Source organism: Aythya ferina (genome assembly GCF_964211825.1).
Source record: "Aythya ferina genome assembly, chromosome: 1".
Lineage (NCBI taxonomy): Eukaryota > Metazoa > Chordata > Aves > Anseriformes > Anatidae > Aythya > Aythya ferina.
The window spans coordinates 8205632-8231267 of NC_140296.1; the positions used below are offsets into that span (position 1 = coordinate 8205632).

General features: G+C 42.5%; 1 protein-coding gene and 1 long non-coding RNA gene across 2 annotated transcripts in view; both read right to left on the minus strand.

Annotated features, from left to right (window-relative positions):
* The window catches only part of ME3 (malic enzyme 3), a 128790-nt gene that overhangs the window by 100929 nt on the left and 2225 nt on the right, over positions 1-25636 (minus strand). The window lies entirely within an intron of this gene.
* LOC311432940 lies at positions 9256-12208 on the minus strand. The gene is made up of 2 exons (XR_014690441.1): positions 11117-12208; positions 9256-10477 (listed from the first exon to the last, which is right to left on the minus strand). It is a non-coding gene; the product is annotated as an uncharacterized lncRNA (long non-coding RNA).

A 25636-nucleotide genomic window follows, 5' to 3' on the forward strand; every position in this document is an offset into this window, starting at 1 on the left:
GCTAATACACACTGTCCTACAGCAGAGTGTTTATCTCAGGACCATGAGGCCTTCATCAATACTGCCTCCATCCCATCATCATTGAAGGCTCTGAGATTCTCTAGAAATGTCTCTTAAAAAGCTGCTGGAAATTGTGGTTCTCCTGGAGTGACACAGAAATCTGTGTTTATACAGTCTCTTCTAATAGAAGAACAAGGAGGCATGAAACAATACCACCAAAGTGCAGGTTCAAAGTAAAATGAGACATTTATTTCGGCAACAAGCAGTCACCTTAAGGAATGTCTTCCCTTCTATAATACTTCTTCTCATATGGAGTTTACTGCTCTCTTGCTTGTCCCCATTATTCACTGAGCATCTGCTGTCGGGTGGTAGTAATAACTGGGTGCTAGAATCAATGGTCTAGTGTAATTCAAGCCACGTAGACACATCCAAGCAGCAAAATTATCCAACTACCTGAGACACAAGAGCAGGCAGGATACAAAGAGCCATTTCGCTGGTAGAATAGAAAGAAACCCCAAGCCTGTTCAGATTTCTCATGTGTTTTTTTTTCATACTGTTTCTTGCTGTGGGGCTCTCCGCAGGCATCTTTAGCACTGATGCTCCCAGGACAATTCATTGCAGCCCTGAGGCTTGTGCCAGGAGATCTTACCGCAGTTTGTCCAGAAACTGGAATTCTGTAACTACTAAATAGTGGTTTGTAACAAGATCCCCTAAAAAGGCAAAAGTATGTTCTAGTAGTTTACAAAGCACTGAAACAGCATTGGGAACAACTCTGGCAGCTGCACATCACAGAATTGGTTCTTAACACCAGCACAAGGTTGCACTTTCTCTACAGTAAACTTTGCACTGTTTACACTGAGGTGCTTATGATTCCGGGGGAACTGGATTTCCTAATGGCAGAGGACTGGGAATGAAGTAGTGGAATCTCTGAGGTTTCTTCACTTTCACATTTTTCCTTTCCAAGCTGTGGAACAGGGGAAAACAAATCAAAGGGTGGGTGGAAGAAGGACATAATAAGAGTCAGCTTGACCAACCAAACCCTGCTGACAGAGCCAAGTATCATCTAGCATCAGTTATTGGCCAAAAATCCCCACTCTGACTTGAATGTGTTCTGTAATTGAAATTCACATAGTTCCAGGCACAGCAGCTAGGCAAAAATGCTGAAACCAGCCTAAGTGTGGTAGAGGTAGGGCTGTGGAGACAGCGCCCTGAGCACAGCGCCTCGAGTATGGATGGCTTTGGATGAACAGGCTGTAAAGTAATGATGAGAGGGTGCGTGAAACTTAATATAACACCACTGTTAAGGCAAGGCTATCCAGAAAGAAATTTTACTTCATAGAAAGCAGCTCCATGTTCCAGAGGTTTGTTGCTGTTGTTGTTGTTTTTCTCTGATGTACACACAAGGAGAACACCTAAAAAAGATCAGTATGTCTCAAACTTCTGCTGGGGGGAACTCTCTGCACACAGGAGGTTTTCAAAAACAGGCTCAGAAGCCTAGCAAGGCACAAGCATCCTTTGGAAAAAGAGCATAAAACCTATCAGCCCCCCGCATTACCAACATGTTTACATGTAGGCCGCTAACAGCACTTATAGGATTTATGCATGTTTCCCTCAGATAAACAGTCAAGACAAAACTGGTGTCTTACAAACCCGGGAAGCTAGGAACTAAAATGCAATGCCTCTTGAAAAATGCTTAATCTATCTAAACTGAATGTCTTTCTGAAGTGCTAACACAAAAAGTTCTTGTCATTCATGCCCATGCCAGGTCTGAACCCCTCCACAGACACCTCACAGTGCCTTTGAACTGAGGCATGCTGAGCGTGAGACAGCTGGCTTCTCGTGGTGATTTAACCAATGAGACGGCTGAAGAAAACATATCCGCAAACGTCCTTTTCTCTTGTTATACAGAAATATATTCTTTTTTTGTAGAAAGGAGACGTGATGGCACTGTACAAATTAGCAGAGCCCCATCAGGGCTCACAGATGCAAGAAATTCTTTCAAAACACGAACACCCACATAGAAAAGGTTCTGCCATGACAGATAGGGGTCTGTGAACTACTACGACTGCAGAGGTTTATGCTCATGAATGAACATTGTTTTTTAGGGCAGAATACGAGCAGCAAGGCCTGCAGATAGCCACTGGTGAGTGCAGCTCCAGCCCTTCCAGCCCCTGAAGGCCCAGCCTGCCCCCTCAGCCTTACTGAAGCTTATTCCCTCTGCAGCATCCACACAGAGCATGAACCAACCACCTTATAACAACGAAAAAGGGACAAATTGGAAGCAAGATAGACCTAATTTTCAAATTCCCTCTGAACTTGGCTCATTAATTCATGATATTCCTGATTATTGAACATCAATCAAGATACTTTCCTTGACGAGTATCTTTTCTGGAAGGAAGATGAGCTACGATTTGAAACACAAGTCATCACTTATTGTGGGGCTTGTGAAGTACCACTTTTTGGAAGTCCATCAGACTACTTGCCCTGTGTTTAGGACCTCTTCCACCCAGGTATCTCTAATGGAAGTCAGGAAAAAAAAAAAGCTTTTGGGGTCACAATGGTTTTTCAAATACTGGAAGTTTTTGTTGATTCTAGACCACTTAACCAAGCTATAATTTGTGGTTTTAATTCCTCATGATTCACCAACGTTGAGGCAACCCACAAGAAATATAATTTTTAAAGAATTCCTTCCAAATATGTGAGTGGGAAATCCCTGTTTGTTGCACACGGGCTTTTCAACTCTTTGACTCTGTTTTAGACCAGTGTAAAAATCAGCAAGCAGCTGCCACGCAGAGCACATGGGATTCACACTGAAAAGGTGCAGACACAGAGGTTTGTGGAAGCAGAGTTGTGCTGACACCAAATGGGTCAATGAACTTTTCCATATTCTAAGCTTTTATCCACCATTTTGCAAGCCTTATTAAAGCAAGACACTGTAACACACACACACACACACACAAAAAAAAAAAAAAAAAAAAAAAAAAAAAGGAACCAAGCAATTTTTACTTTAATTTATACACCCTATTCCAAAGAACAGAAACAGACATAACAGCACAACCAAGACACATCATCAGGGGCAGTAAGGTAATGTGAAGTGCATTTGCATTTTTGGATTTTAAGACTAGAAATAGACACAGGTTCTAAAATCACACAGAAATTCTACTTCTATCCTTAAGTGATTCACACTGGGATTCATACACCAGTCCCTAGCAAGTATGTTACATAGCAAGTATGTAACACAAGAAACGAGTATCTGGGGTCATCACTTCCAAAAATAATAAAAATAATCAAAAAAACACAGTATGAAAAGTATCCTAGCTAAAAAATGGAAATAGTAAGGTGAAATGAAAGACAGTAAATCAGTCTCAGAAAACCCTTGTCTGTATTTTGAGACTTGAAGAAAACTTTGCTAATGAGAACTAAATTGTGTTTATTCATATTAAAAGTAGAACTGCACTTTTCATAAACAATATTAGAGAAAACTGTAGGGGAATAATTAAAAAACATGCACAACAGCTGCTGATTATCAAAACCAGTAATTACCAATAACACATTTTAACTGAAAAACCATGATGTCTCCCAATAACAGTTAGAACCAAAACTTTTGCAACAGTCATTTATTGTACTGCTGACTCCTGGATGGCCATCTGGGAGCTACATGTCACAGACCATACCCAGGGTCAGCAGACATGCTGTGCTGGATGGTAAGAATTCAGTAGTACGTACACTGGCCTCAGCAGCAAATGGTCTTGGGTAGATTTTGTTAGTACAGATACTGCCTACTTGTATGCTGCATTTTATTTGGGGTTTCTTGAGTTCTTACTTAGGCAGGAATGCAGTACAATACAACATTCAAAGTAGCTCCATCCACAGGAAGTGTTGACTGAAGTATTACCATGAGACAGGAATGAACTTGTGCTGTAAAGCCTGTATTAACGGATCGCAAGCAGATTATGCATGCAAACATTTAATTATGTCATTGAGACTAGCTATCACAGCAAGGCATGTCATCAGCTGTGGTTTTAAATGAATGTCAGGATGTGTTTGTCAATTAATATTCTAAGGAAGGCTGCCAGTGATCACAACACAGTTGAGATCTGGCAGATTACCTGGAGGTTGAGATAAGTAATCATCCTATGTTGATTGTAGAAGTCAAGCTACATCCTTGCTGGGTATCACACACATAAACCTCTGACCACTTTCAAATACCTTATGGCTCCCACTTCCACAGGGGTTTTTATGCTATTATTTACAGTGCCTACACTTTACAATTGTCAAAAGATTACAAATGCCTCTTCTGACACCATCATATCACCAAAACTCGATGTCTGATGAAGCATGGTGAAGATAAATATTACCAAGGGAAAATCCTCGATTCAAATCAGACATTTTCCTTGTGTCTTTCTAGATGTACCAGAAAGCTTGGTAAATATGACCAATTAAAAGGGTCCAATGAATGGGTTGATTTGTGGCAAAAAGTTTCTCTCTTCTTCCCTTGTTAGCTGAAATGGTTGCCAGATGAATAGGAAATCTCTAAAATCCTAAACTTGACTGTAAATTCCCACCATATTTTAAGTTCTCAAAGGGCAAGAATGGAGAGTCTGATTAGAGCCAGTACTGCTGTGTCTGAGAGATGAAGCTCTCCTTTGTGGTTTCAGTTCTTAATGCCAGTTCATCGCCACTCCAGCTACTGCAGTGTGACCCAACCAAATCTCTCTGGAACAACAGACCCAGGTGCAGTTAAGTGATTCTTTAGCACTTGCTAATCCAAGATAAATTAATCTTAACCAGTAGGATAGAAACCAGAGCACTGTTTGCATTAGCAAACAATCTCCTTTTTAATGTTGATTGAAAGAAATAGCTGTGCTAAATCCATCAGATACCACACATCAATGTGTTGACCAAATATTTAAATAATCCTATGATTAGTCTCAAATTCAGTCTTTTTGGAAATGTCAAGGGGCAGCACTCAGCAATTACAGATTTGCCCGTGGAACTGCTGGACTCCAGAATATTATATAAAGATGAGAAAAGTTGTGCCCAGCTAACAGGAACTTTATGTTTTGATATTTCTATATACATGGAGAATAATCCAATTCAGTCTGAGCAACTTGCTCAGACTGCATAGCTTTATTGAACCCATAGTGAAGATGTCTCATATCTAATGGTGATAATGATCAAGAGATTTGAAGGGAAATGGAGAAATAAACCTAAGAAATTATTAAAATGACATGCAGTTTTGCAAGCGTTTATCCTCATCATTATATTCTTAATGATTCAGCATAGCCGTAGTCATAAAGACTAATTTGTAACAAAATAATTACTTCAACACTAGAGCCAACAAGTCTATATGTATTCATCCTACCTTTGCTCTCCTGAGATATATGAGAAAGCATAAAAGAATAATCCTCTCCTTGACTTTAGGATAGCACAAGACACCTGTACCCGTACCAATTTGCTGCGTAGGGCTCTTGGCACAGAATGAAATGATCTAAACGGATCATCTTTGAATAAACAAAGCACACCGTGCCGCAGCTACAGGGTATTTTGCATTTGAAAACCATGCAGACTTCATAGAATCATAGAATCATAGAATATCCTGAGTTGGAAGGGACCCTTAAGGATCATCAAGTCCAACTCTCGACACCGCACAGGTCTACCCAAAAGTTCAGACCATGTGCCTAAGTTCACAGTCCAATCTCTTCTTAAATTCAGACAGGCTCGGTGCAGTGACCACTTCCCTGGGGAGCCTGTTCCAGTGTGCAACCACCCTCTCTGTGAAGAACCCCCTCCTGACGTCCAGCCTAAATTTCCCCTGCCTCAGCTTAACCCCGTTCCCACGGGTCCTGTCACTGGTGTTAATGGAGAAAAGGTCTCCTGCCTCTTGACAACCCCTTACGAGGAAGTTGTAGACTGCGATGAGGTCTCCCCTCAGCCTCCTCCTCTCCAGGCTGAACAGGCCCAGTGACCTCAGCCGTTCTTCGTACGTCTTCCCCTCCAGGCCTTTCACCATCTTCGTAGCCCTCCTCTGGACACTTTCCAACAGTTTCATGTCCTTTTTATACTGTGGTGCCCAGAACTGCACACAGTACTCGAGGTGAGGCCGCACCAGCGCAGAGTAGAGCGGGACAATCACCTCCCTTGACCTACTAGCGATGCCGTTCTTGATGCACCCCAGGATACGACTGGCCCTCCTGGCTGCCAGGGCACACTGCTGGCTCATATTCAACTTGCTGTCTACCACGACCCCCAGATCCCTCTCTTCTAGGCTGCTCTCCAGCGTCTCATCGCCCAGTCTGTACATGCAGCCAGGGTTTCCCCGTCCCAGGTGCAGGACCCGGCACTTGCTCTTATTGAACTTCATGCGGTTGGTGATCGCCCAGCTCTCCAACCTGTCCAGATCCCTCTGCAAGGCCTTTACGCCCTCATTTGAGTCCACAACTCCTCCAAGTTTGGTGTCATCAGCAAACTTGCTCAAAATACCCTTTATTCCTACATCCAGATCGTTTATAAAAATATTGAAAAGTACCGGCCCTAAAATGGAGCCTTGAGGGACCCCACTGGTGACCGCCCGCCAGCCTGACGCAGCTCCATTTACCATAACCCTTTGGGCCCTGCCCGTTAGCCAATTGCTCACCCATCGTATGATGTTTTTAGTTAGCTGTATGGTGGACATTTTGTCCAGTAGGATCCTATGGGAAACCGTGTCAAAAGCCTTGCTGAAGTCCAAAAAAATCACATCAGCTGGTTTCCCTTGGTCCACCATACGGGTGATCTTATCATAAAAGGAAATCAGGTTAGTTAGGCAGGACCTACCCTTCACAAACCCATGCTGGCTGGGACCAATGACTGCTTTGTCCCCCAGGTGCGCCTCAATAAGTCCGAGAACCAACTTCTCCATGATTTTACCAGGCACTGACGTGAGACTGACAGGCCTGTAATTGCTAGGGTCTTCTTTCTGACCCTTCTTGAAAATTGGCACAACATTTGCCAGCTTCCAGTCTACCGGGACCTCTCCAAATTCCCAGGATCGTTGAAAAATAATTGAGAGAGGTTCCGCGATGACATCCGCCAGCTCTTTCAGCACCCGGGGATGAATCCCATCCGGACCCATGGACTTGTAGGGATCCAGGTGGAGTAGCAAATCCCGCACACGTTCAGGGTCAGTTGGGAGTTTGTCATCCCCACCGTCCCGGTCCTCCAGCTCAGGGCACCCTGGGTCCCGAAGCCCATCATCGGCATTGAAGACAGAGGCAAAGAAGGCGTTAAGCGTCTCTGCTTTGCCTACGTCATCGTCTGTGAGGAGACCTTCCCTATCAAGGAGCGGCCCTATGTTTTCTTTAGTTCTCCTTTTTCCATTTACATATCTAAAAAAACCCTTTTTATTTTCTCTCACAGACACAGCCAGCTTCAACTCTAGCTGTGCTTTGGCCACTCGAACTTTCTCCCTACAAACACGAACAGCATCCCTGTATTCTTTCCATGACGCCTGGCCCTCCTTCCAGTAGCGAAACACTCTCTGTTTCCGCCTAATCTCCATTAGAACGTTCCTGGTCAGCCACACCGGCCTCCTGCCCCGCCTGCCTGACTTGCGATATTTTGGAATTGCCTGATCTTGTGCTTCTAGGAGGCATCGCTTAAAGAGTGACCAGCACTGGTGGACATCGAGGCCTTCAAGAGCAGTTTCCCAGGGGATCTTACTGACTAGTTCCCTGAGCAGCCTGAAGTCCGCTTTCCCCATATCTAGGGATGAGGTTTTGGTGGCACTTTTCCTTCAATCCCTTCCCTCCTGTACAGCATCAGTTTTGCTTTTCCACAATCTGAGAGGCTTACTTTTATTCAAAGATGTATAGCAGTAAACTCACTGAAAAAAAAAAAAAAGTATATAAGACTTCAGAACAGAAATATCACCTACTTCTACAAAGTTTTCTAAGTGCTGCTATAAAGCCACGTTCAAGGCTTGTTTTACTGACTGTCCATCCTGTTTACCCCTCAAAGCCATCTAGGGAACATTCCCAGAGTGACCAGGCTGCTATGACTTGGGAAAGGTCCCAGGTACAGTCTGCTTGAGGATCTTTGAATTTCACAAATAATCTGAAGTTGGGCAGCTTACCAGAATAAACAGACAGAACCAGGACCTAGAAGTGCTCCAAGTCAGCTCAAGCACAGTACAGTTAAAGGCACTGCAACAAACTGCTTTTGGTATCACTCTTCATTTTACGTTAAGACAGAGATTTTTACTTCCCATCTTCTTATTTTGTACACCTGACAGTAAAAAAACAGTCATTCCTACTGTTACCTTCAAATGCCTTTCTGACATGTATCTCAGTGTATCTTATTCAAAATAAGATCACAATAATAACATGAAATGTTTCAGACTTCTCCCAGAAGTGTGACAGACTACCCACAGAAGGTATATTCAACCTTGAAGCTGTGACTTACCCAAGCATTTCCATCCAAGATCTACATTCACCATTCATAGAAGGAGAGCTCTACAAAAGATGGCTTGTGCAAATACATTTGGAACGTACTCAAGTCAGCATTTGAAAGCTAGTATTGCTTCGCAGAGATGTTTTTAATTGTAAAATATAGAAAAGTACAAAATAATGGGTTAATACAAAGTATACAAAGCAGACATTTCCAACAGCAGGATAAAAGAACAGGAATGTGGCTTAATAGGTGATAAGAAACACCATAAACTGGTGCCCACTGAATGATTTGCTAATATGACAAGACATACTCAATCTCTTAACCTCACTGTTTAATGGAAGATAAGGATATGCCCTTGAATATTCTTTAAAAGTCATCAATGCTAAGAGGTCAGAGTGATTTTAGCGTGATGTAGAAGACGCTGATGCTTTGCAGATGGCAGTAGCAATGCCTCTTCCTGCAAGAGGATCAGAAGGTTTTAATTTCAGAGAACAGCAGGGGTGAATTAGGACTATGCAAAATAAAGAGGCCAGATTCTGCCAAAAAAACATGGTCTAGGCACAACCATGTGCTTGCTTATGGAAAAAAAAAAAAAAGCGGTTTCAGACAAATTTTGCACAAAGTCGTACTTTGATGAGTATCCAAATTATATTAAAACATAAACGTTGCCCTGATGCTTCTCCAGGTTCCCCCACTTGCCCCACCAGAAGAAAGCAGCTCTGCAAAGCTCAATGTTACTTGAATAACTTAAAGACATGAAAAATTACTTTTTTCCAAAAACCACCAAATTCTAAACCACGTTTTTCTTGGAACAGCATTACTAAGACTCAGCATGAAGCAAACATTCTGTTTTTTGTTGTTTTGTTTTTTTTTTTTCCCTCACTGAAAATCCATGCCTTTGAGTATTTTTACACAGACCAGGTCATCCATGTTCGTATCATTTGTAAATCTCTCCACCACTGAATTTTCCCACCAGATCTCAGAAGAATTTGTGAGCACTGTGTGTCATCCTGAACATGCCATCACTTCCTATGCCCCACTTCCTGACTGTAAGCATCTACGGTCCTACAGGAACAAAAACCCCAAACATTTACACAATGTTGCTTATCTCAGCTTTCTTTTCAAGCAATACACATCCTTCTTGGTTGTGAACGGCCTGCTATCAAGAAAAGAGAGAAAGTTTGCCATGGCTTTAGTTCCTTGTGTCATGTTTCACAAGCAATCCGCACTATGTTCTTTCTTATTTCTACTTTTGCTTGGTTCCCCCAGCTTCCCAAACCAAGGGAACTGGGACAAGGTAATAGTGAACCAGAAGGGCAAATGTATCAAAATACTAACTTTTGTGCCAAGACTAGATGAACAAGAATTTAACATCTAACTATTTGTGGGTAATTGCGCTTCTATGGAGGAAGAAAGGTTTGTGCTCCATGGCTTAGGAGCAGACCCCATCTCCAAACACCCTGCATGTGTCTTTTTCATCAGTCCTACCTTAGTCAAACTGCTCAGTTACTTCATGGTGCATGAGAAGGACAGCTCAAACTCCTGTGCTAGCATGAGAATGCAGGATAAGACCAATATTAAAATAAGGATCTGTCTTACTGCTTCGGGCCTAACTTTCCTCATTTCTTTCATCCATTACTCTTCTGAATTAGAAGAAAAAAGTGAATCAATTAAAAGAAATTCACGTCAGTTCAACAGTGCAAAGCTGAGAGTAAATTTATAGCACTCAGAAGTTTTAATACCTGAAGTGACTGTCACTTTGTACAGTATTACTTGTTTTTATTTAATAAAGCAAACTCCAACTGAACACATTATAGGCTGTCTGAACCTCGTTCTATAAATTTAGTTTGCCTTTGCAGTTGTTTTCTTCTGTCTGGGACTCATTGACATAGAGATGTTATTGTTTATTTTTCTTCTCTCCCCTCTGAATGCAGAGCAGAAGTGCGTCGTCCTTTGTTCCCAGCCCAGCTGTGCTCCCGTAGCGCCACTCCTCAGACAGACTTTGGCCAGAAGACACTCAAGTATAGAGTCTTACAGCAGTGGGATACTAAATCAAAAATATATGCTCCATTTCAGCAACGCACTTTCTTAAACAGCATGAAGCCAACAAGACAACAACTCTGAATACTTTACTGCAAAGGGCTGCAATTACTCATTTGTTTCCCATCAAATTCAATTTGCTTTGGATCTGGTCCTAGACATTTGCTGGAAGGTGTCATTAAATAAAATGAGAGGCAAATCACGCCAATAATCTATTGATTTCTAAGAAATCACTGGCTGTAGGCTGCCCAGTAAGATGCTCAAGCAGCAGCAAGAGGCAGACCACACATCACACCCAGGTCTCTGTCCCACTAGCTCTAAATACTCACCTTATTTTTTTTCCACCTTATTACTTTTATTATGTAGATAAGGTAATTACTCCAAGTTTACAGGTGTTGGTGCCTGTAATACACACAGTGTACAGATTTTGAACTGTCACAGTATACTGACAGAAATTTTAAGTGATTAATTAAGCATATTAACAGGAAAAAAAATGAAGCAAATTCTGGTAAACAGAATTAAAAAAATCTTCCTAAAACAGCTGCTTACCAGGGCTTGCTTTCTTTGCACATAATTTCTGGGAAATATTTCACAAAATGCTTTACATTTTATAAAATGCCAGTTTGGTGGCAGGGATGGGACATACCAGTTGACACATCACCTGTGCTTCTAACATGCTGGGGCTGAGATCATCACTGGTAGATGAAAGGTGCTCTGACAAGGGAGCTGAGCAAACAGGTATGCTGGCTGCGTGGTTAAGGAATTGATTTTGAGAGACTTGTGCTCACTTACTTGGTCTGCCACAAACACCCCACGTTACCTTGATTAAGTTGAACGCAGTTCCCCACTTAAGTAAGAATAAATGCATTTCCCACAGAAAAGTGCTCCAAAACTAAATGTGACTGTAGAAACATATGGCTCCAACATGATGCCCCTGACTCCTCTATCCTTTCTCGTAAATATACCAGACTGATTCACAGACTGCCTTTGATAATTATTTGATAACAATTGCAACAGAGCTCAAAATTGGCAACATTTAATGCAGCAAATGTGTTAGGACTCCAATAACACGAACGTCAATGCCTCAATGAATCTCATTAAGGAAAAGTAGAAGCTGAATGACACATAGCTTGAAAGTCATGTCATGTACTGAAGGCCTCCAAGAATGAGGAAAAAATAAATTAACCACGAGTACTTCTTCACATTAATTTCATTTCCCCACACACACATCTTGATGGTCAAATTTAGTAGTTCCTACGTTTTACCACAATCTGGCAACTGCAACCAAGGATGATACATCTAACCACAGTCTCACTGGAGTGAAAAAGCGCTTTGTTTCCACTTCATGCTCAAGTTGCAGAAAATTCTAAGTTTAAGTGGTTCATTCTTGATAATGAAGATATTTCTTAATTTGTGGAGCAATAAATAAGTATCTTTACAACTTGTTGTATGTTGTTCCTTCATCTACTATTTGTGAATTATCCAACACTTATATAGATCTCCTCTCTGAAGAATGGAATTTCGTATCTACTCTCTCACATACCAGTATCTCAAGGCATACTCATCATTTCCACATAGATCTTTGATTGGGAGAAAAAATCTTTACCCCAAGATTTCTGAAAGTCCAGAAGCTGTCTCAGAGCTACAGTCTTATCCACAGAGTTAACGAGTTAACGTGCAAGTGGACAGTAAATCCAATGCATCCATAAGATGATCTGCACCTCTGCATATGTACAAACAATATGTACCAAATAGGTACAAAACATATGTACCAAAGCAATGATGCCTGGAAATCCCAGGTACGTGGCCATAGAGCGCATGTTGATCAGCTCCAAAATTCCCAGATGCAAGTTATTCTCATGATCTGAACATATCAGACCTCTGTGAATGCACTGCCCAGAAGCATTCTAACTGTGCTGCAGAACCATACAAGGGCACAGTAAAGCCAGCACATTATCTGGCACATTGCTCTCACCATGGAGGTACTTCGTATTTATCTCAGGGAAATCGTGCATGCAAACATAAGAACCTTGGAAATAACCACAAACTCTTGATAGAAGAACGTAAGCTTTTGGTATACAGAATATTTTACCTATTGTTTTGCAGGTGATACCTTTAAACTTTAAATTATATATCTATCAGAAAGTTAAAAGTATCCCGGAAAGGTGTCTGATTCCCTCCCTTTTGTGCTTGCACAGTATCCCTTACCATAGCATGCACACAGCACTGAGAATTTAATGGCATGCAATTAGGAGATACTTTCAATCCACTCTGAATGTGAAGCCAGGTACACTGTTACGTACTAATGTCTGCATCGAGATGGTGTCACTAACTGGTGACAATCTTCAAATAAGGTTCAGCCTAAGAAGCTCAGTTGCCCAAGGAAAAGACTATACGAAAAAGGAGGAATAGCTTTTCTACAGAACAGTCTCAGTTTTTTCAGCCCTTTTGGAGCGCTGGTTTGCACTAAGGATCCAGAGTCCTGTCCATTCCTCTCAGTCACTGTGATAAAGCTCTCGATATGCAGCCTGCATAAATGAAAGAAGAGAGATTTAAACATTATTCTCAGCCACAAACTTTTAACACGAGTGTACTAAAATAAGAAAGTTATCGTACAGAAAAAACTGCTACTGATCATGGATGGAGCCTGAGTGACTCTGGGTCTTAAGCTCCAAAGCTCTGAAGCAACAGTAAGAAGTAGGAAAAAAATAAGAGAAAGAATTTATTAAGAGTTTGCTCTAGTACAAACCAAACTGCTGCTGATGAAGAACCTGGGGCTTGGAGACCACAGGAGTGGACGTACGTAGCCAATTTATGAAAGGTGCATCAGTACCCATCACATGTCAAGGGGGTGACAATTATATGGGAGTACACATCCCTTTATATCCTACATTTCAAGCGTGGAGAAGACAAAGGTTCTAGAAGGTGCAATTTGTGCTACTCATCCCCAAATCTGAGACAGTGTCAGATTTGTAACCCTTAGCTTCAGAAAACATCCTTGCTGCATTCAAGACCCACACAGGGCCCAGGTTGGTTCCCTGATCCTCCACCCTGTCCCCTACAGTTACCCAACCACTGCAATACAGTCGTGAGCTATCAAATGTTTGCTATGGCAAAATAAGTCCTTCGGGACAGTGTGAAATCAGTGCAATCAAACACAGCGGTGGCAACCGACACAAGTGATCATTTAACATCAAACTAAACCACAGATTTTCTTTTACCTGAAACCGACACCAAATTCTCAATCTGCAGAAGGTTGAAAAATGTGGAGACTTTGGCAAACATTCGATAGGGCAGTACACACAAAACCCATACAAGTTAAGCACTTCAAATATGTACATGTAAACAACAGCTTCAAGACAAGTTTTAACAGCAATAATTTGTCTATAAACAGTATCAAACATATTTATACTTGACAGGAAGCAGAGCTGCAACAGGCTTTCGGGATTTTAGAGCACGCCAATTGAGAGAGGCTTTTGTGGTAACCTTGGACAATAGCTAGCTCAGTCTTACAAACAGCTCAGATTAAACATTTTCCATCCACCGAGCCAAACCTCTGGAAATAACGGGCACTGGTAATAGCAACTGTGAAGACGCAGTATCTTCTGCACATTTACCAGCAGCCAGGGTGTTCAGCATACTCAAGCTCTGCGTAGAAATAGCAACCCTTAACAATATTAATATTGTCTACTGATAACAGACTGAAACAGTGAGAACTAAAAGCAAATTAAAACCACCTTCCTCCATCCACCCTCTTCTACCTCCTTCCCCTGTGTGGCACGGGAGAATGGGGAATGGGAGCTGCAGTCAGTCCCTGACGCTTTGTCTCCACCGCTCCTTCATGGTCCCTCTCTGCCCCTGCTCCATGTGGGGTCCCTCCCACGGGATGCCGTCCTTCCCAAACTGAGCCTGCGGGGACTGCCCACAGGCTGCAGCTCTTCAGGAACTGCTCCCACATATCTCTGTACCACAGGGTCCATCCCCCAGGAGCAAACTGCTCCAGCACAGGTCCCCCATGGGTGGCAGCTCCCCCCAGACCCCCTGCTCCTGCATGGGCTCCTCTCCATGGGCTGCAGCTCTGGCCTGGGGCCTGCTCCTGTGGGGGCTCTCCACAGGCTGCAGCCACCTCCAGGCCATATCTTACTGGCTGTTATTAGATAATAACATGGGGCAGCTTCTGGATTCCTCACAGAGACCACCCCTGCAGCATCCCTGCTACCAAAACCTTGCCACATAATCCCTACGCAAGCCTCCTCCTCCCAAAGTAGAGAGCTCCCGTACTTCCCCTTCTGTTCCCTGTTTTGCTCTTCCCTCTCTGTCCCTCTCTCCATCTCTTTTGAGTAAGGCCAGGACCAAAACAGGCAACCCAATGACACCGGTTCAAACAGACCAACTGCTCATTCTGTTGCACCATTTCTTTGTCCTTGGGTATCCTGTTGCCCACAAGGTCCTGCAAACAGGCGGATGAAGCCGGCCTTCCACATACAGCCACGCAAAGCAGGTCTGCGTAGCAATGCTCAGGTGCACTGAAGCATAGAGGTGAAATTATTTGCCAGGGTACCTCAGATATCAGCGACAGAGTAGCAGCTCTGGCACAAAGCTCCATTACTGCATCCAATATGTGCATGTTCACAGGATGAATTCATCTCGGCTACCTCAGGATACCCACAGTGCAGGTGTCTGTGGCGAACTGATCACCTCAGGTTCTTCTTACTCAAGGGACAGGAGTGTGAGGCACCTCACCCAGAACATGCCCTGAAGAGTACCCATCTCCCTAGTACCACTCGTCCCGATGATCCCACTGCTGCATGCACACCACAACTCTGGAAGCTCACACATACATGGCTCTTCAGACCGTCTTGGATAGGAAAAGCTTGTGCTACCTCAAAATTAAGTTTTAATCTTTGCTTTCAAAGCCATAAAGGATTTCCCATAGTCTGAAATTACTAAAAATATTGAAATTGCTAAGAACCTGAAAGGGAAGAGGCTCCCAGGACTTGAAGCAGATCTGGCTTGGGCCCCGTAGCAGGGTTCACTGCAAGCAGCCCAGACCTTCAGTGCAATTTTTTAATGCTAGGCAAATCAAAACCAGCACTGAAGTGACCAAGTGACTATTTTATCAACAAGACTGAAGTTTGTGCCTGCCCCAAGCACACTTGATCCAGTGCCACAGTTCAGAGATTAAATAATGACGATGCCAAACGAAAGCACTGAGGAAGGTTTCAGCTGTTCATTGCTTCCTATCTGTAACCCCATTCACTGCTCTTCCCTGCTCCAGCACTGCAGAACACTTAAGGTCCTGTGAACCACTTTATTTATTCTCTGACAAAAAATAAAAAGCTAAAAGCATCCACTTCACTGAATTTGCTGTTCCTCAGGAAACACTAATTGAAAACTTTTTGCCCTGCGTTACAAATTGCAGTGCAAATATTATGATTCTGTAAGTCAAACAACATTAATATCCCTTTTTCCCTGCTGGAAATCCTAATAAATGCTACGGGGGTTTTCAGCTTTGCAGGAAGTGAAACTGCTGGATTCTCGTATACTTGTGTATTTGGCTGCAGTGGGAAACTCATTTTGCAGCTCCACCAAATCTCAGTTACATTCCTACAAGCAAAGCAGTTCAGCTGCCAGTCAATAGGACATTTGACCTTGCACAGAAACCTGAAAGGCACTTGTACAAAACAACAAGATCTGATTACAGTTGCGCTCCCACTGCCAAATCCATTAAAGCTTATCTTTAAAATGCAATTAGCTCTTAATAAGTGCCCAATGCCAGAGGTATTTTCCAGCAGCAGACAGAGTCTTGCTGCTGTTTTCCAGCACCTTTGCATCACTTCTTTTCTATTTATATGACAAATGATTTAGTTAGCTCTATTTGAAGATATAACATGCTACACCCAAAACACCTACTTGCCTTTAGGGAGTGCGGCCCAGTTTCAGTGCCAGTCATGCATTTATTCGGGTTTCATAATCCCAGTTACCCCTGACCAGTGACCACTTGCAAGGTCATAATTCAAAGGCACTTTTGTGCGTTTTATGAAGCAGCTACAAGAGCTGTGCAAGGCAGCCTCAAGCTCTCCACAGGATCTCATGTAGTGCACATCTTTCATTCAGTCCAGCTCTTGCCTGCGTGCCAGAGGACAGATTTTGGCATTGGAAAAGTAACACTTTAAGTTGGTTGTCCCAAAGCTCAGAAGGAAGATGCAGCTTGGACAGATGAGGCCAAGATAAGGAGCACCACAAAGTACTTTTAATTTTTTGGGACATGTTAACTATGGAATCGGCTGAAGCCTTCAGTGATTCTGTATCAACAGAAATTGATTATATTGGCAAATTCTATTTTTTTTCTTTCAGATTTTGACTTAAGCAATTAGTATGCATAAATTTTTGTTTCCATTTTAGTTACTATCTCTTAACAGAGCAATATGGTAAAATTTCACACTACGCTATCTTTAATCTTATCCTTCTGTGATTAAACAGTGTCGCATCTTGAAAGGTGCAGTTGGTTGGTCCTAAATTTAAGCAAGGCTCAGTGAAAAGTTGACTGAAATCAGTGGAAATTCTCCCAATGGCTTAAGCCTATGTTGCCTTTTAAAAACCAAACAGCAGTGTTCAGGGATACCTCTGTGCTGCAGCAGGCATTTTTTTCCCCAGACATAAGCCAGTAAAAGCTGCTGGCATCAGCACATGAAGTGAAAGGCATGTCACACATGTCTCCTTCTAATAAATACTGCTGCACATCCCAGCCTAGGCAATCTACCAAGCCTAAGAGGAATCTATTGCATGTGTGAAATGAGAAACAAGTCCCAGTGGTATGTGCACTGAAAATCCTCCAAACTTAAGGGGGAAAAAAAATACAACAACTTTTATTATTCTTTGAGCAACTGAATTTATGTTTGAACATGGTGTACTTGAGAAGCTTATAAGACGCCAATGTAAGCAAATTCCCTAGTGAGTATAAAGTAGCAGATACTGCAGAATGCAAGCCATCTGCATTGGGATCAACATTAACTTATGCTTGAGAAATTTTCTGTGGATGCAACTACCTGGAGCACATGGTTGGATTTAATCATCGCTTTCTGGCACCATCACCCAGCCTGCCAAGCCCTCTGCCTGGCACTGGGAGAAGAGAGATGACTTTTCAATTCTTCTTTTCAACGTCCTGCTCACTTCACACATTTTCAGGTCCCCTTGCACAAACTCCATCTCTCACCCAGAAACCACCTAAACAATTCTGGGAGAAGGATGAGTGGTTTTTATGATCCTACAACTGTTGTACAGCTCTTTTCTCTTCCCTACAGGAGTCTCTGCAGGAATTCAGCCTTTGTGCCTTTGTGCACATCACACTAGTCAAATTGTTCACCCTCTCAGCTGTGGTATGTCTTTTTGCATTGAAAGAATATCTGTTTAAAACAAACAAACAAACAAACAAATCTAAACCAATGTACCAATGATACCTTTTTAGACTACATTTATATTTATAAACCCTCATATAACATAAGGGAAGAGAATATCCTTGGTCCCTCCAGTAACTGTGATCTGGGGATCTGATTTACAGAAGAGGTTGTTTTATGCCAGCAATTAGCTATGGAAAAAATGGCAAGATTAACTCATCTAATTACCTGAAAGGTAGAAAATGTCTACCTTTCTAGAAAGTGTTCACTGGGGAAGTTTAGGTGGTTTTTGCTTGCTTGTTTTTTAAATTGGACCAACTGATGTAGTTGGGGATAAGAAAAAATTGAGTTCCTAGAAGAAAGGCTGTGAACATGAAAATCCCAGGTTTTACCTTTTTCTCCCCCACATAAACCAGTTATAAAGTACATCATCTCTCCCTTCAGCCCCTGCCCTGCCTACATGCTTAGATCAGCCTGACAACAGAAACTAATAATCTGGACACTTCCAGAAATGACAGGACTTGGCACATATAATACATGCGCTCATTTGCAACTAATCCTTGCTAAAATTACCCATAGGTTTAACATCAAACCCTGCAAATGAAGATTAAACAGAGTTTAATAGTTTCCACAATGAATTTAACCACATGGGGAAGTGACAAATCCATTAGCCAGGCCAAAGAGTTAAAGTTCAAGATGTCCTGTCCAGGAGAACATAACACTGCTGGATTTAAAATAACTAATTCCTTCCTCTGTTGAGAAACACAGTAAAGCCTAACTAACTACATGTTTTATGAGGCTGAACAGAGTTAATACATGCAACTTGTGAGCTGCAAAGGGAAAGGGAAGCAGAAAATTTTGATATGCAGAAAACGTCTGTGTTGGTGCTATTTTCTTTGTCAGAACCCTAGTTTGCAAAGTTTATGTCTGTGCTTTGTGTTTGGCAGCTGCAGAACTATAAAAAGCTTTGTCATTTAAAAAAAATAATAAAAGAAAGATATTGTATTAGGCTGACAATATATGCCATTTATCAAAATGTCATGTTGTTTGGGGAGACAGATAGCAAGCAGGCCTCAAAGAGGAGGTTAAAAATTAAAAGCATGCTCATCATCTCTGCTGGAGCACATTATGAGCTGGAAGTAGTGAAGTTTGCTGTTGTGCTAGGTCTTCTATTGAAAGGGACAGAATTCCAGAACAGTGTTTATTCTTCCCCAAGAATCAAGACACGTCTGACCCACTCACAATGGCTCTAAAGCTAAGTCCCAAAATAATTTATTTGAGTAAAAACTACAATGGGCTGCCCAATGTTTGATAGCAGGTCTGATAAGGTTGTGAGAAAAAGGCAGAAAATTAAGTAGCAGCCAGAGGGAAAACAAAAGACAAAGCAAACACTTCTGTTTTTCAACCTGACCTGTCTCCTAGATTTTGCCTTTGGATCTCTGGATCCAGAACCCCTGGGATAGTTAAAATAACCATTTGCCTCTTAGCTCCCTGCACCCTTGATTAAAACCAAATGAACAAAAACGACACAAAACAGGACAATCTGTACTCCTGCACACCACTCGCTTGATGCTCAAAATGCCTGGATGCTGTCTGCACGGGGCATATGCTGGCAGTGGCACTCTTGGAACTGAAGACAAAGTAAAACCCTGAAAGCAGAGAAGAGTTGCCAAAAGCAGAGGTTTGCACAGCACTTGCAACAGCCAGGCAAGTCTGAGTGCGTGTGGGGAGGTTCAGGAAGGCAAACCAGCATCATCAATAGGAAGTCAAGGAAAAAAAAACAAAACACCCCTAAATAACAGAGAAGCCGAAATACTACAAGCAGTCATAACTTCCTCATGCAGCTACAGGTATCAATAAGTCCAATTGCTTGTTGCAAGCTCACGGACTGAAGGGCATCACTCACAGTCAGACCAAACTGGGCTCTCACTCACGTTTATGGAGCCCAAGTCTTTCTCTGTAAGCATAAGGCACATCTGTGGACTCGTGTTCCAGTACATTTTTTTACTAAAGGGAAAAAAAAAATGGTTAATCAACTTCAGGGTTCTGCAGCTGCCATGAAAACTAAGAATTATTTATGGAGGGAAGTGCGAGGGGATAAATAGGCTATGGCAAGATGAATATTAAAGTGCTTTAATCTGAAAAAAAATACTTTTTTATTGCGGTGAATTCCATTTATCGTGCTCTAAGTTTCAAAATATACAGTACCATTTGTAATCATTATGCCCTTTTACATGCCACATAAAAGCTATGGAATTTCTGCTGATTTAAATAAACTGCAGACTATGCTTGATTGTGCCAGCAGATGAAGCACAGAACAGAAACAAGGTGTAATATGGTGATTAGACAGAGAAGATTAAGGGTCAAACTACCCAGCTGAGGTCATCCAGTAATTTTATAAAATGAGCTTGCATATCTAAGCCCACCATAAGCCTAACAAAACCCATTTTTGACACTCACCTATCACCAGTATAATTCAAGTGGTAAAACTGGGGCAAAGTAGCACTTTTTATATCAAACACTCTCAGTATAATACTTTATAGTAAAGGAATTGAAATCCATGTGCTGCTCCTGCTAAAGTAAAACTGTTAGAAAGTTGGCATTAGTGTAAAGGACTTTCAGGTATACAGAACACAAAGTCCCACCAGCTAGGGGACATTTCTCCCTAGCAGAAGGGACCTTGTGGACTGAGACCCAAGCCCCTGAATCCCAGCCACCCAGTTTATCATACCACCAGGTTTACAATCAGACCACAGAAGTCACTGACCAGTTTCCACCTCTCAATCTTGTGAAATTGCTGGGTTGGTTTGTTTCTTCTTTAAAGGCCCCACCTTTCCTTTCTCAGCTCTGAGCTCACGCCAGTAAGAGCAGGTTGAGTGTTCCCCTGGAGGTGGCTGCTATAGAAGGTAAAGATTAATTCCATTTATGGGCTTTTTATCCAAAACCAAATCAAATTGAATTTGCCCTAGGTGCATTTTTTTTTGTTCAGCCAGATCTAAGACCCACAATAAATAAACAAATACATAAAAAATAACCACTCACAGGTCAAACTCTGCCATGAAACACTACAAAATTGCTGAGACCCATCTGTTAGTGACCAACTGCATGACAAATCCATCTCAAAACAAAACCAGCTTACAAAATTTTGTTCTTTGCTTCATCTTGCAAGTTAGCACTGCCTTTCAGCAGCTTTAGCCAGATCACCACCCGTTCTGACCAGCACCAGTAACTCATCTGTAGCACTGCAGCACCCAATTGCTAACGTCAAGGCCATATAATGTCCTGCTATTTACGTGGGGCAAGGTTTGAAGCCTGCTGAGGTCAGCGGAGTGAAATGTTTACAGGACCCACATATAATACGCTCAGCCTTACCTTCAATATCCACAGGGTTTCCAAAGTAATCAACTGGTTGGTTGCCACACACTTCACTAGATGCAATAAACAGGAATGCTGAACATGCACCATTCAGCCCTGGATCCCTTGTAACTGCAACAATATCGATTTTCATAGTATTGATCAAACAGCTTGTGTTGCTTCAAGGCAATTCTTACTCAAGTGTCAAAAAAGCCTGGTGCACCCTATCAAACAAGAACTATGTTCAAACTCCGCTCTGCCCCTACACCAAGCCATGGCTGGTGTAAGGATTAAGGCTTCTCTTAGGGAAAGGATATGATAAAGGGAAAACAACATAGGCAGCTGCCAAACTCATAAAATTCCACAGCTTAAAGGCAATTTGAAAGGCATTTTTATGATAGAAACTGCTCAGAAGACAGAAACAAGTATTTTGGTTCAAGTCCCATTTTTTCTCTGTTAATACCTTATGGTGGCTATGAGCATAACCCCAGCACCTATAAGAGCTGCCTGACCGATATGTCCAAGACCCCTCACGACATTTACACGTGCTGAAGGCAAAACAAGCCTTGAGGTGCTACAGGGTTGCTACAACACAGACAGGGTCAGGGGCTGCACGAGCACCCCTCTTGGCAGCAGCAGCCTTCCTCGGCATTTCCAAGCCCTCCCACTCTGCCCCCGAATTATTACCGGGCTGCCAAAGCAGACAGCGATTCTTGGCAAGGGATTAGGCAGCGGGACAGGAAGGCAGATGGCCTCCTGGTTTGGGAATGATCAGGGAAAGGGACTGGACTCCAAGCTGGGCAAGCAAAGGGACTGTTGTAAGCTGCCGCCAACACCAAAAGCACCACCAACAGATTTAGTTTGGGTGTAATTTGCTGACCAGGCCAAGTTGTCTTTAAATGAAACGTCATTGCCAAAAGATACTTCAGGCTCCAAAGAAAAATTGCTTGACATTAACAACAACCAACCAATGAAACTCCTCACACCAGGATGAAGGCCAAAAATCTAAGCTGTCACATTTCCAGAGCAACACATATGCCAAAATACAGGAGCAAAGCTCATCTCTTCAGAGTCCACTTCCCTTGAAGTCAATGGAGGTGTACCTGATGAACTGAAGAGCAAGAGCAAACATGAGAACAGCCTCTCTGCCCGGGACACCACTGAAGGTGTACACTGTGGTCTGCACCAGCTCACTCCTGTTGCAGCTCCAGAGCAGAGCAGGGTTGGAGCAGCGTTTGCCACAGAGCTGCTTCTCAGCTGGGGCTTAGCTTGGGTTTGGGGTAACCTGTGTGCTGTAGGGGTTGGCCAAGAATGTGTCTTCTTTGCTGTCCCTAGACACCAGAGACCTAGCAGGTTCACCTGTGTGAGCATCCTGTCTCCAGCAGCACCCATAAACCTCAGGAGTAAATAGTGCAGGCAAATCGGACACTTTTCCCCTGCACTCCCATCCTTCCTTTATTTTCCATTTGGAGACTCTCCCAGCCAGGTGTGGTTTCAATGTATTTAAGAACCCTCAGTGGGCTTTTTTTTTAATTAAAAATCCAGTGTCCTCTAAGTAGCCATAGATTCCTGACAAGCTAAGAGGTCAGCCTCCAGACTCTGCTCATCTCACACTCTTACACTGTAAAACACAAACAGATGTTAAGTTAACAAGCGCTGGGAGTCACACAGCCACTGAAAACCCCTGTGCCCTCCCCAGAGGTTAAATGTCTATTGAGACCCACAGACAGACAACAGGAAACTCTAGTTGTAAGAATATAACAACCATGTGAGCTTACATCAGAGATTTAATCATTTAAAAGTGGAATCCTGCCTCGATTTAATCTTGCCAACTCCCGTTTCAGAGGCACTGCTCTCGTGCTCATTACTAAGTTTGTTTAAATGCAATCACTCTACTAATCCAGCTACTTTTAGGCTGGTTTCACCATAGTTGCTGGGTACAGCCATGTGCAAGGCTATCATTTTGTCTCAGCTGCATCGGCAGATCACTGACACCGTGTTCAAAGAACCCTCAATTAGCTTAATTCTGATCCCAACAAAGCTGAAGGACAAACAAACCTTCTGCATTGTAATGCTGTGTGCAGCAGTAAATCCCAAAGCTGCTGCAGAAACCTACAGCAGTTAGTTGTCAAGTTTCACTCTTACATTTGCAGACTGGTATTTTTGTTTTGATAATTCTTTATCACACATTTCATGAAATCAAGTGTGTATGTGCACCGAAGAAGTACAGGCTGTTATCCAGATGTATACAGAAGGCCCCACACTCTTTGCACTGCAGCTTGCAGAAAAATGTAGTGTGTTATCAGTTAAACATCTCAGCCCTTGAAATGCAGCAATAACCCGCCACTTTGAGAACTAACTGACCTCTAGATTGGCATCTGCTTGTTATGGCAGCTCTCCCAAGAGGCATGACTTACGCCAAAGCTAAGACTTCTAGGAAAACACGTGAAGTGCCATCAACCTTCCAAGCGAACAGTGCAGAACCCGTGGCAGTCTGATGTCATGAACAAAATTATAGATGATTTTGGACAAGGTAAGATTTTTTTGAGTCCCTACAGGTCTGTAGTCAAACTGGGAATTGTTCAGCTGGTGAGTTTAAACCTCAGCTCAGTCTGTGTTTGTTAAAACACAGAGAGGGCACGTGGATGTGACAGAGCTCCTGGCAGAAGTGGGGAGTCACGAACAGCACATCCAAGATGAACAGAACTACACAGATGCTAAGAACAGCAGACAGTGTCAGAGAGAGGAGACAGCATGGCCATGACCATACCAACCACAAGGCAACATGGAGAAAGACAGCCATGGGTAGGATGTGCCTCATCTTTCCTTCCAGGATCCGAGTGTTGAAATAACTTCTCACAAGGCTGAGGACAGGCTCATTTCTCAGCAAGCCCAGTACTGCTGCTGCCGTGTCAGCAGGGCACTTCCTTAAACTTGTCCAAGCTTCCAATAAATCTTCTTGGAGCTCAGTTTACACTTGGATCTCCACAGAATGGTCTCACCAGCTCTCTGGGGTTGTCTGATATCTTTTTTTTTCAGGATTTCCAATTCTGCAACATTCAAAGGCAGGAAAATAGGAACTACTTTATGAAGTGCTTCATAAGAACACGTGACAAGCCCTTCCTTCTATTATTTCTGTGACTCTTTCATCAGCTGAGAACAACTTATATTGCCTTTTAGGTCCACAAACACCCTCTGAGAAGAACACTGACAATTCCCGAGTCCTGTCCTTGGATCAGACAGGGGTTATAACTCTTCAAAACACAAGGAAGAGCAGTGTTTGAATTGTACAGGAACATGCAGAATGCTCATGCACAACATAGATGAAGTTCTGTCTTCAAAGTTCTTCCTACTGCCAGAGGATTTAAGCTACAAGATTCCCTTGCTCGTGACTTCCCCAGCATCACAGGAAGTCAGAGACATAACTGATAATTGAGCCAAGTCTCAGAGGTGGAACCCAGTCTCGCCTTAGCTGCCAATCAGTTTTTCCTCTAAATTTACTCCAAAATGTGATAGTTAAGCAAGCTCTTATACACAATGCAATACATAGACTGGCCAAATAATTTAAGAACTGGAGGCCACTCATTCATAATCCATGCTTACTATGGTGCTGGCACTCCTTACATCACAAAATCCAGCTAACTCCATGGAGTAAACAATGACCAAATAAAAGAAACAAGTGCATATTTCTTATGTCCATCACCAGCTTTTTCATTTTTTTTTTCATCTCATGCAGGTTTGGAAAACAGATGAGCATTTCAGAAGACAGCTTGCTTTTAGTGAGAGAGTATTAGACAGGACCTGGCAGCAGTGACTTCTAAGTTTGAAAGGCTTGTACAAAGCAGTTCCGACCTAGTAATCAAGCAAAGACTTGAATCAATAACCTCAGACTGAAAATCCGTATGTGATTCTGCTGGAGGGACACAGTCAACTTCATTCAATAAACCAACCCATACTTCACTGCTTTAGACCGAGTCTTTAAACTTCACCCAGAAGATATAAAATAGCCAGTGCATTGAATAAAGCAATAAAGCACTTGCTGCCCAATGCCTTACTTAAAAACAAACAAACAAACGAACAACAAAAAAAAACTTTTTCAGAGGTTCTTGGAGAGATGTGAGGACTATGCCCCACACTGAAGCCTTCGATCAGATAAAAACTTAGATAAAAGCAAGAGCCACTTTAGAAAAATGGCAATGACCCCCTGCTACTAGAGGTGTAAACAGTAAGTACTATATGATGAGATTACAACAGCTGAAAACCTATCAAGATCTCTAATTCTGATTTACAGTACTGTGGCAAGGCAGAAAGAAGGGCCATCAATCACACCTTGACCACATATGAGCTGCCTGAAATATCCCATTTCAGCTGAACACAGTTAATCCCTTAGCTACTGCAACAAACTGTAAAGAACA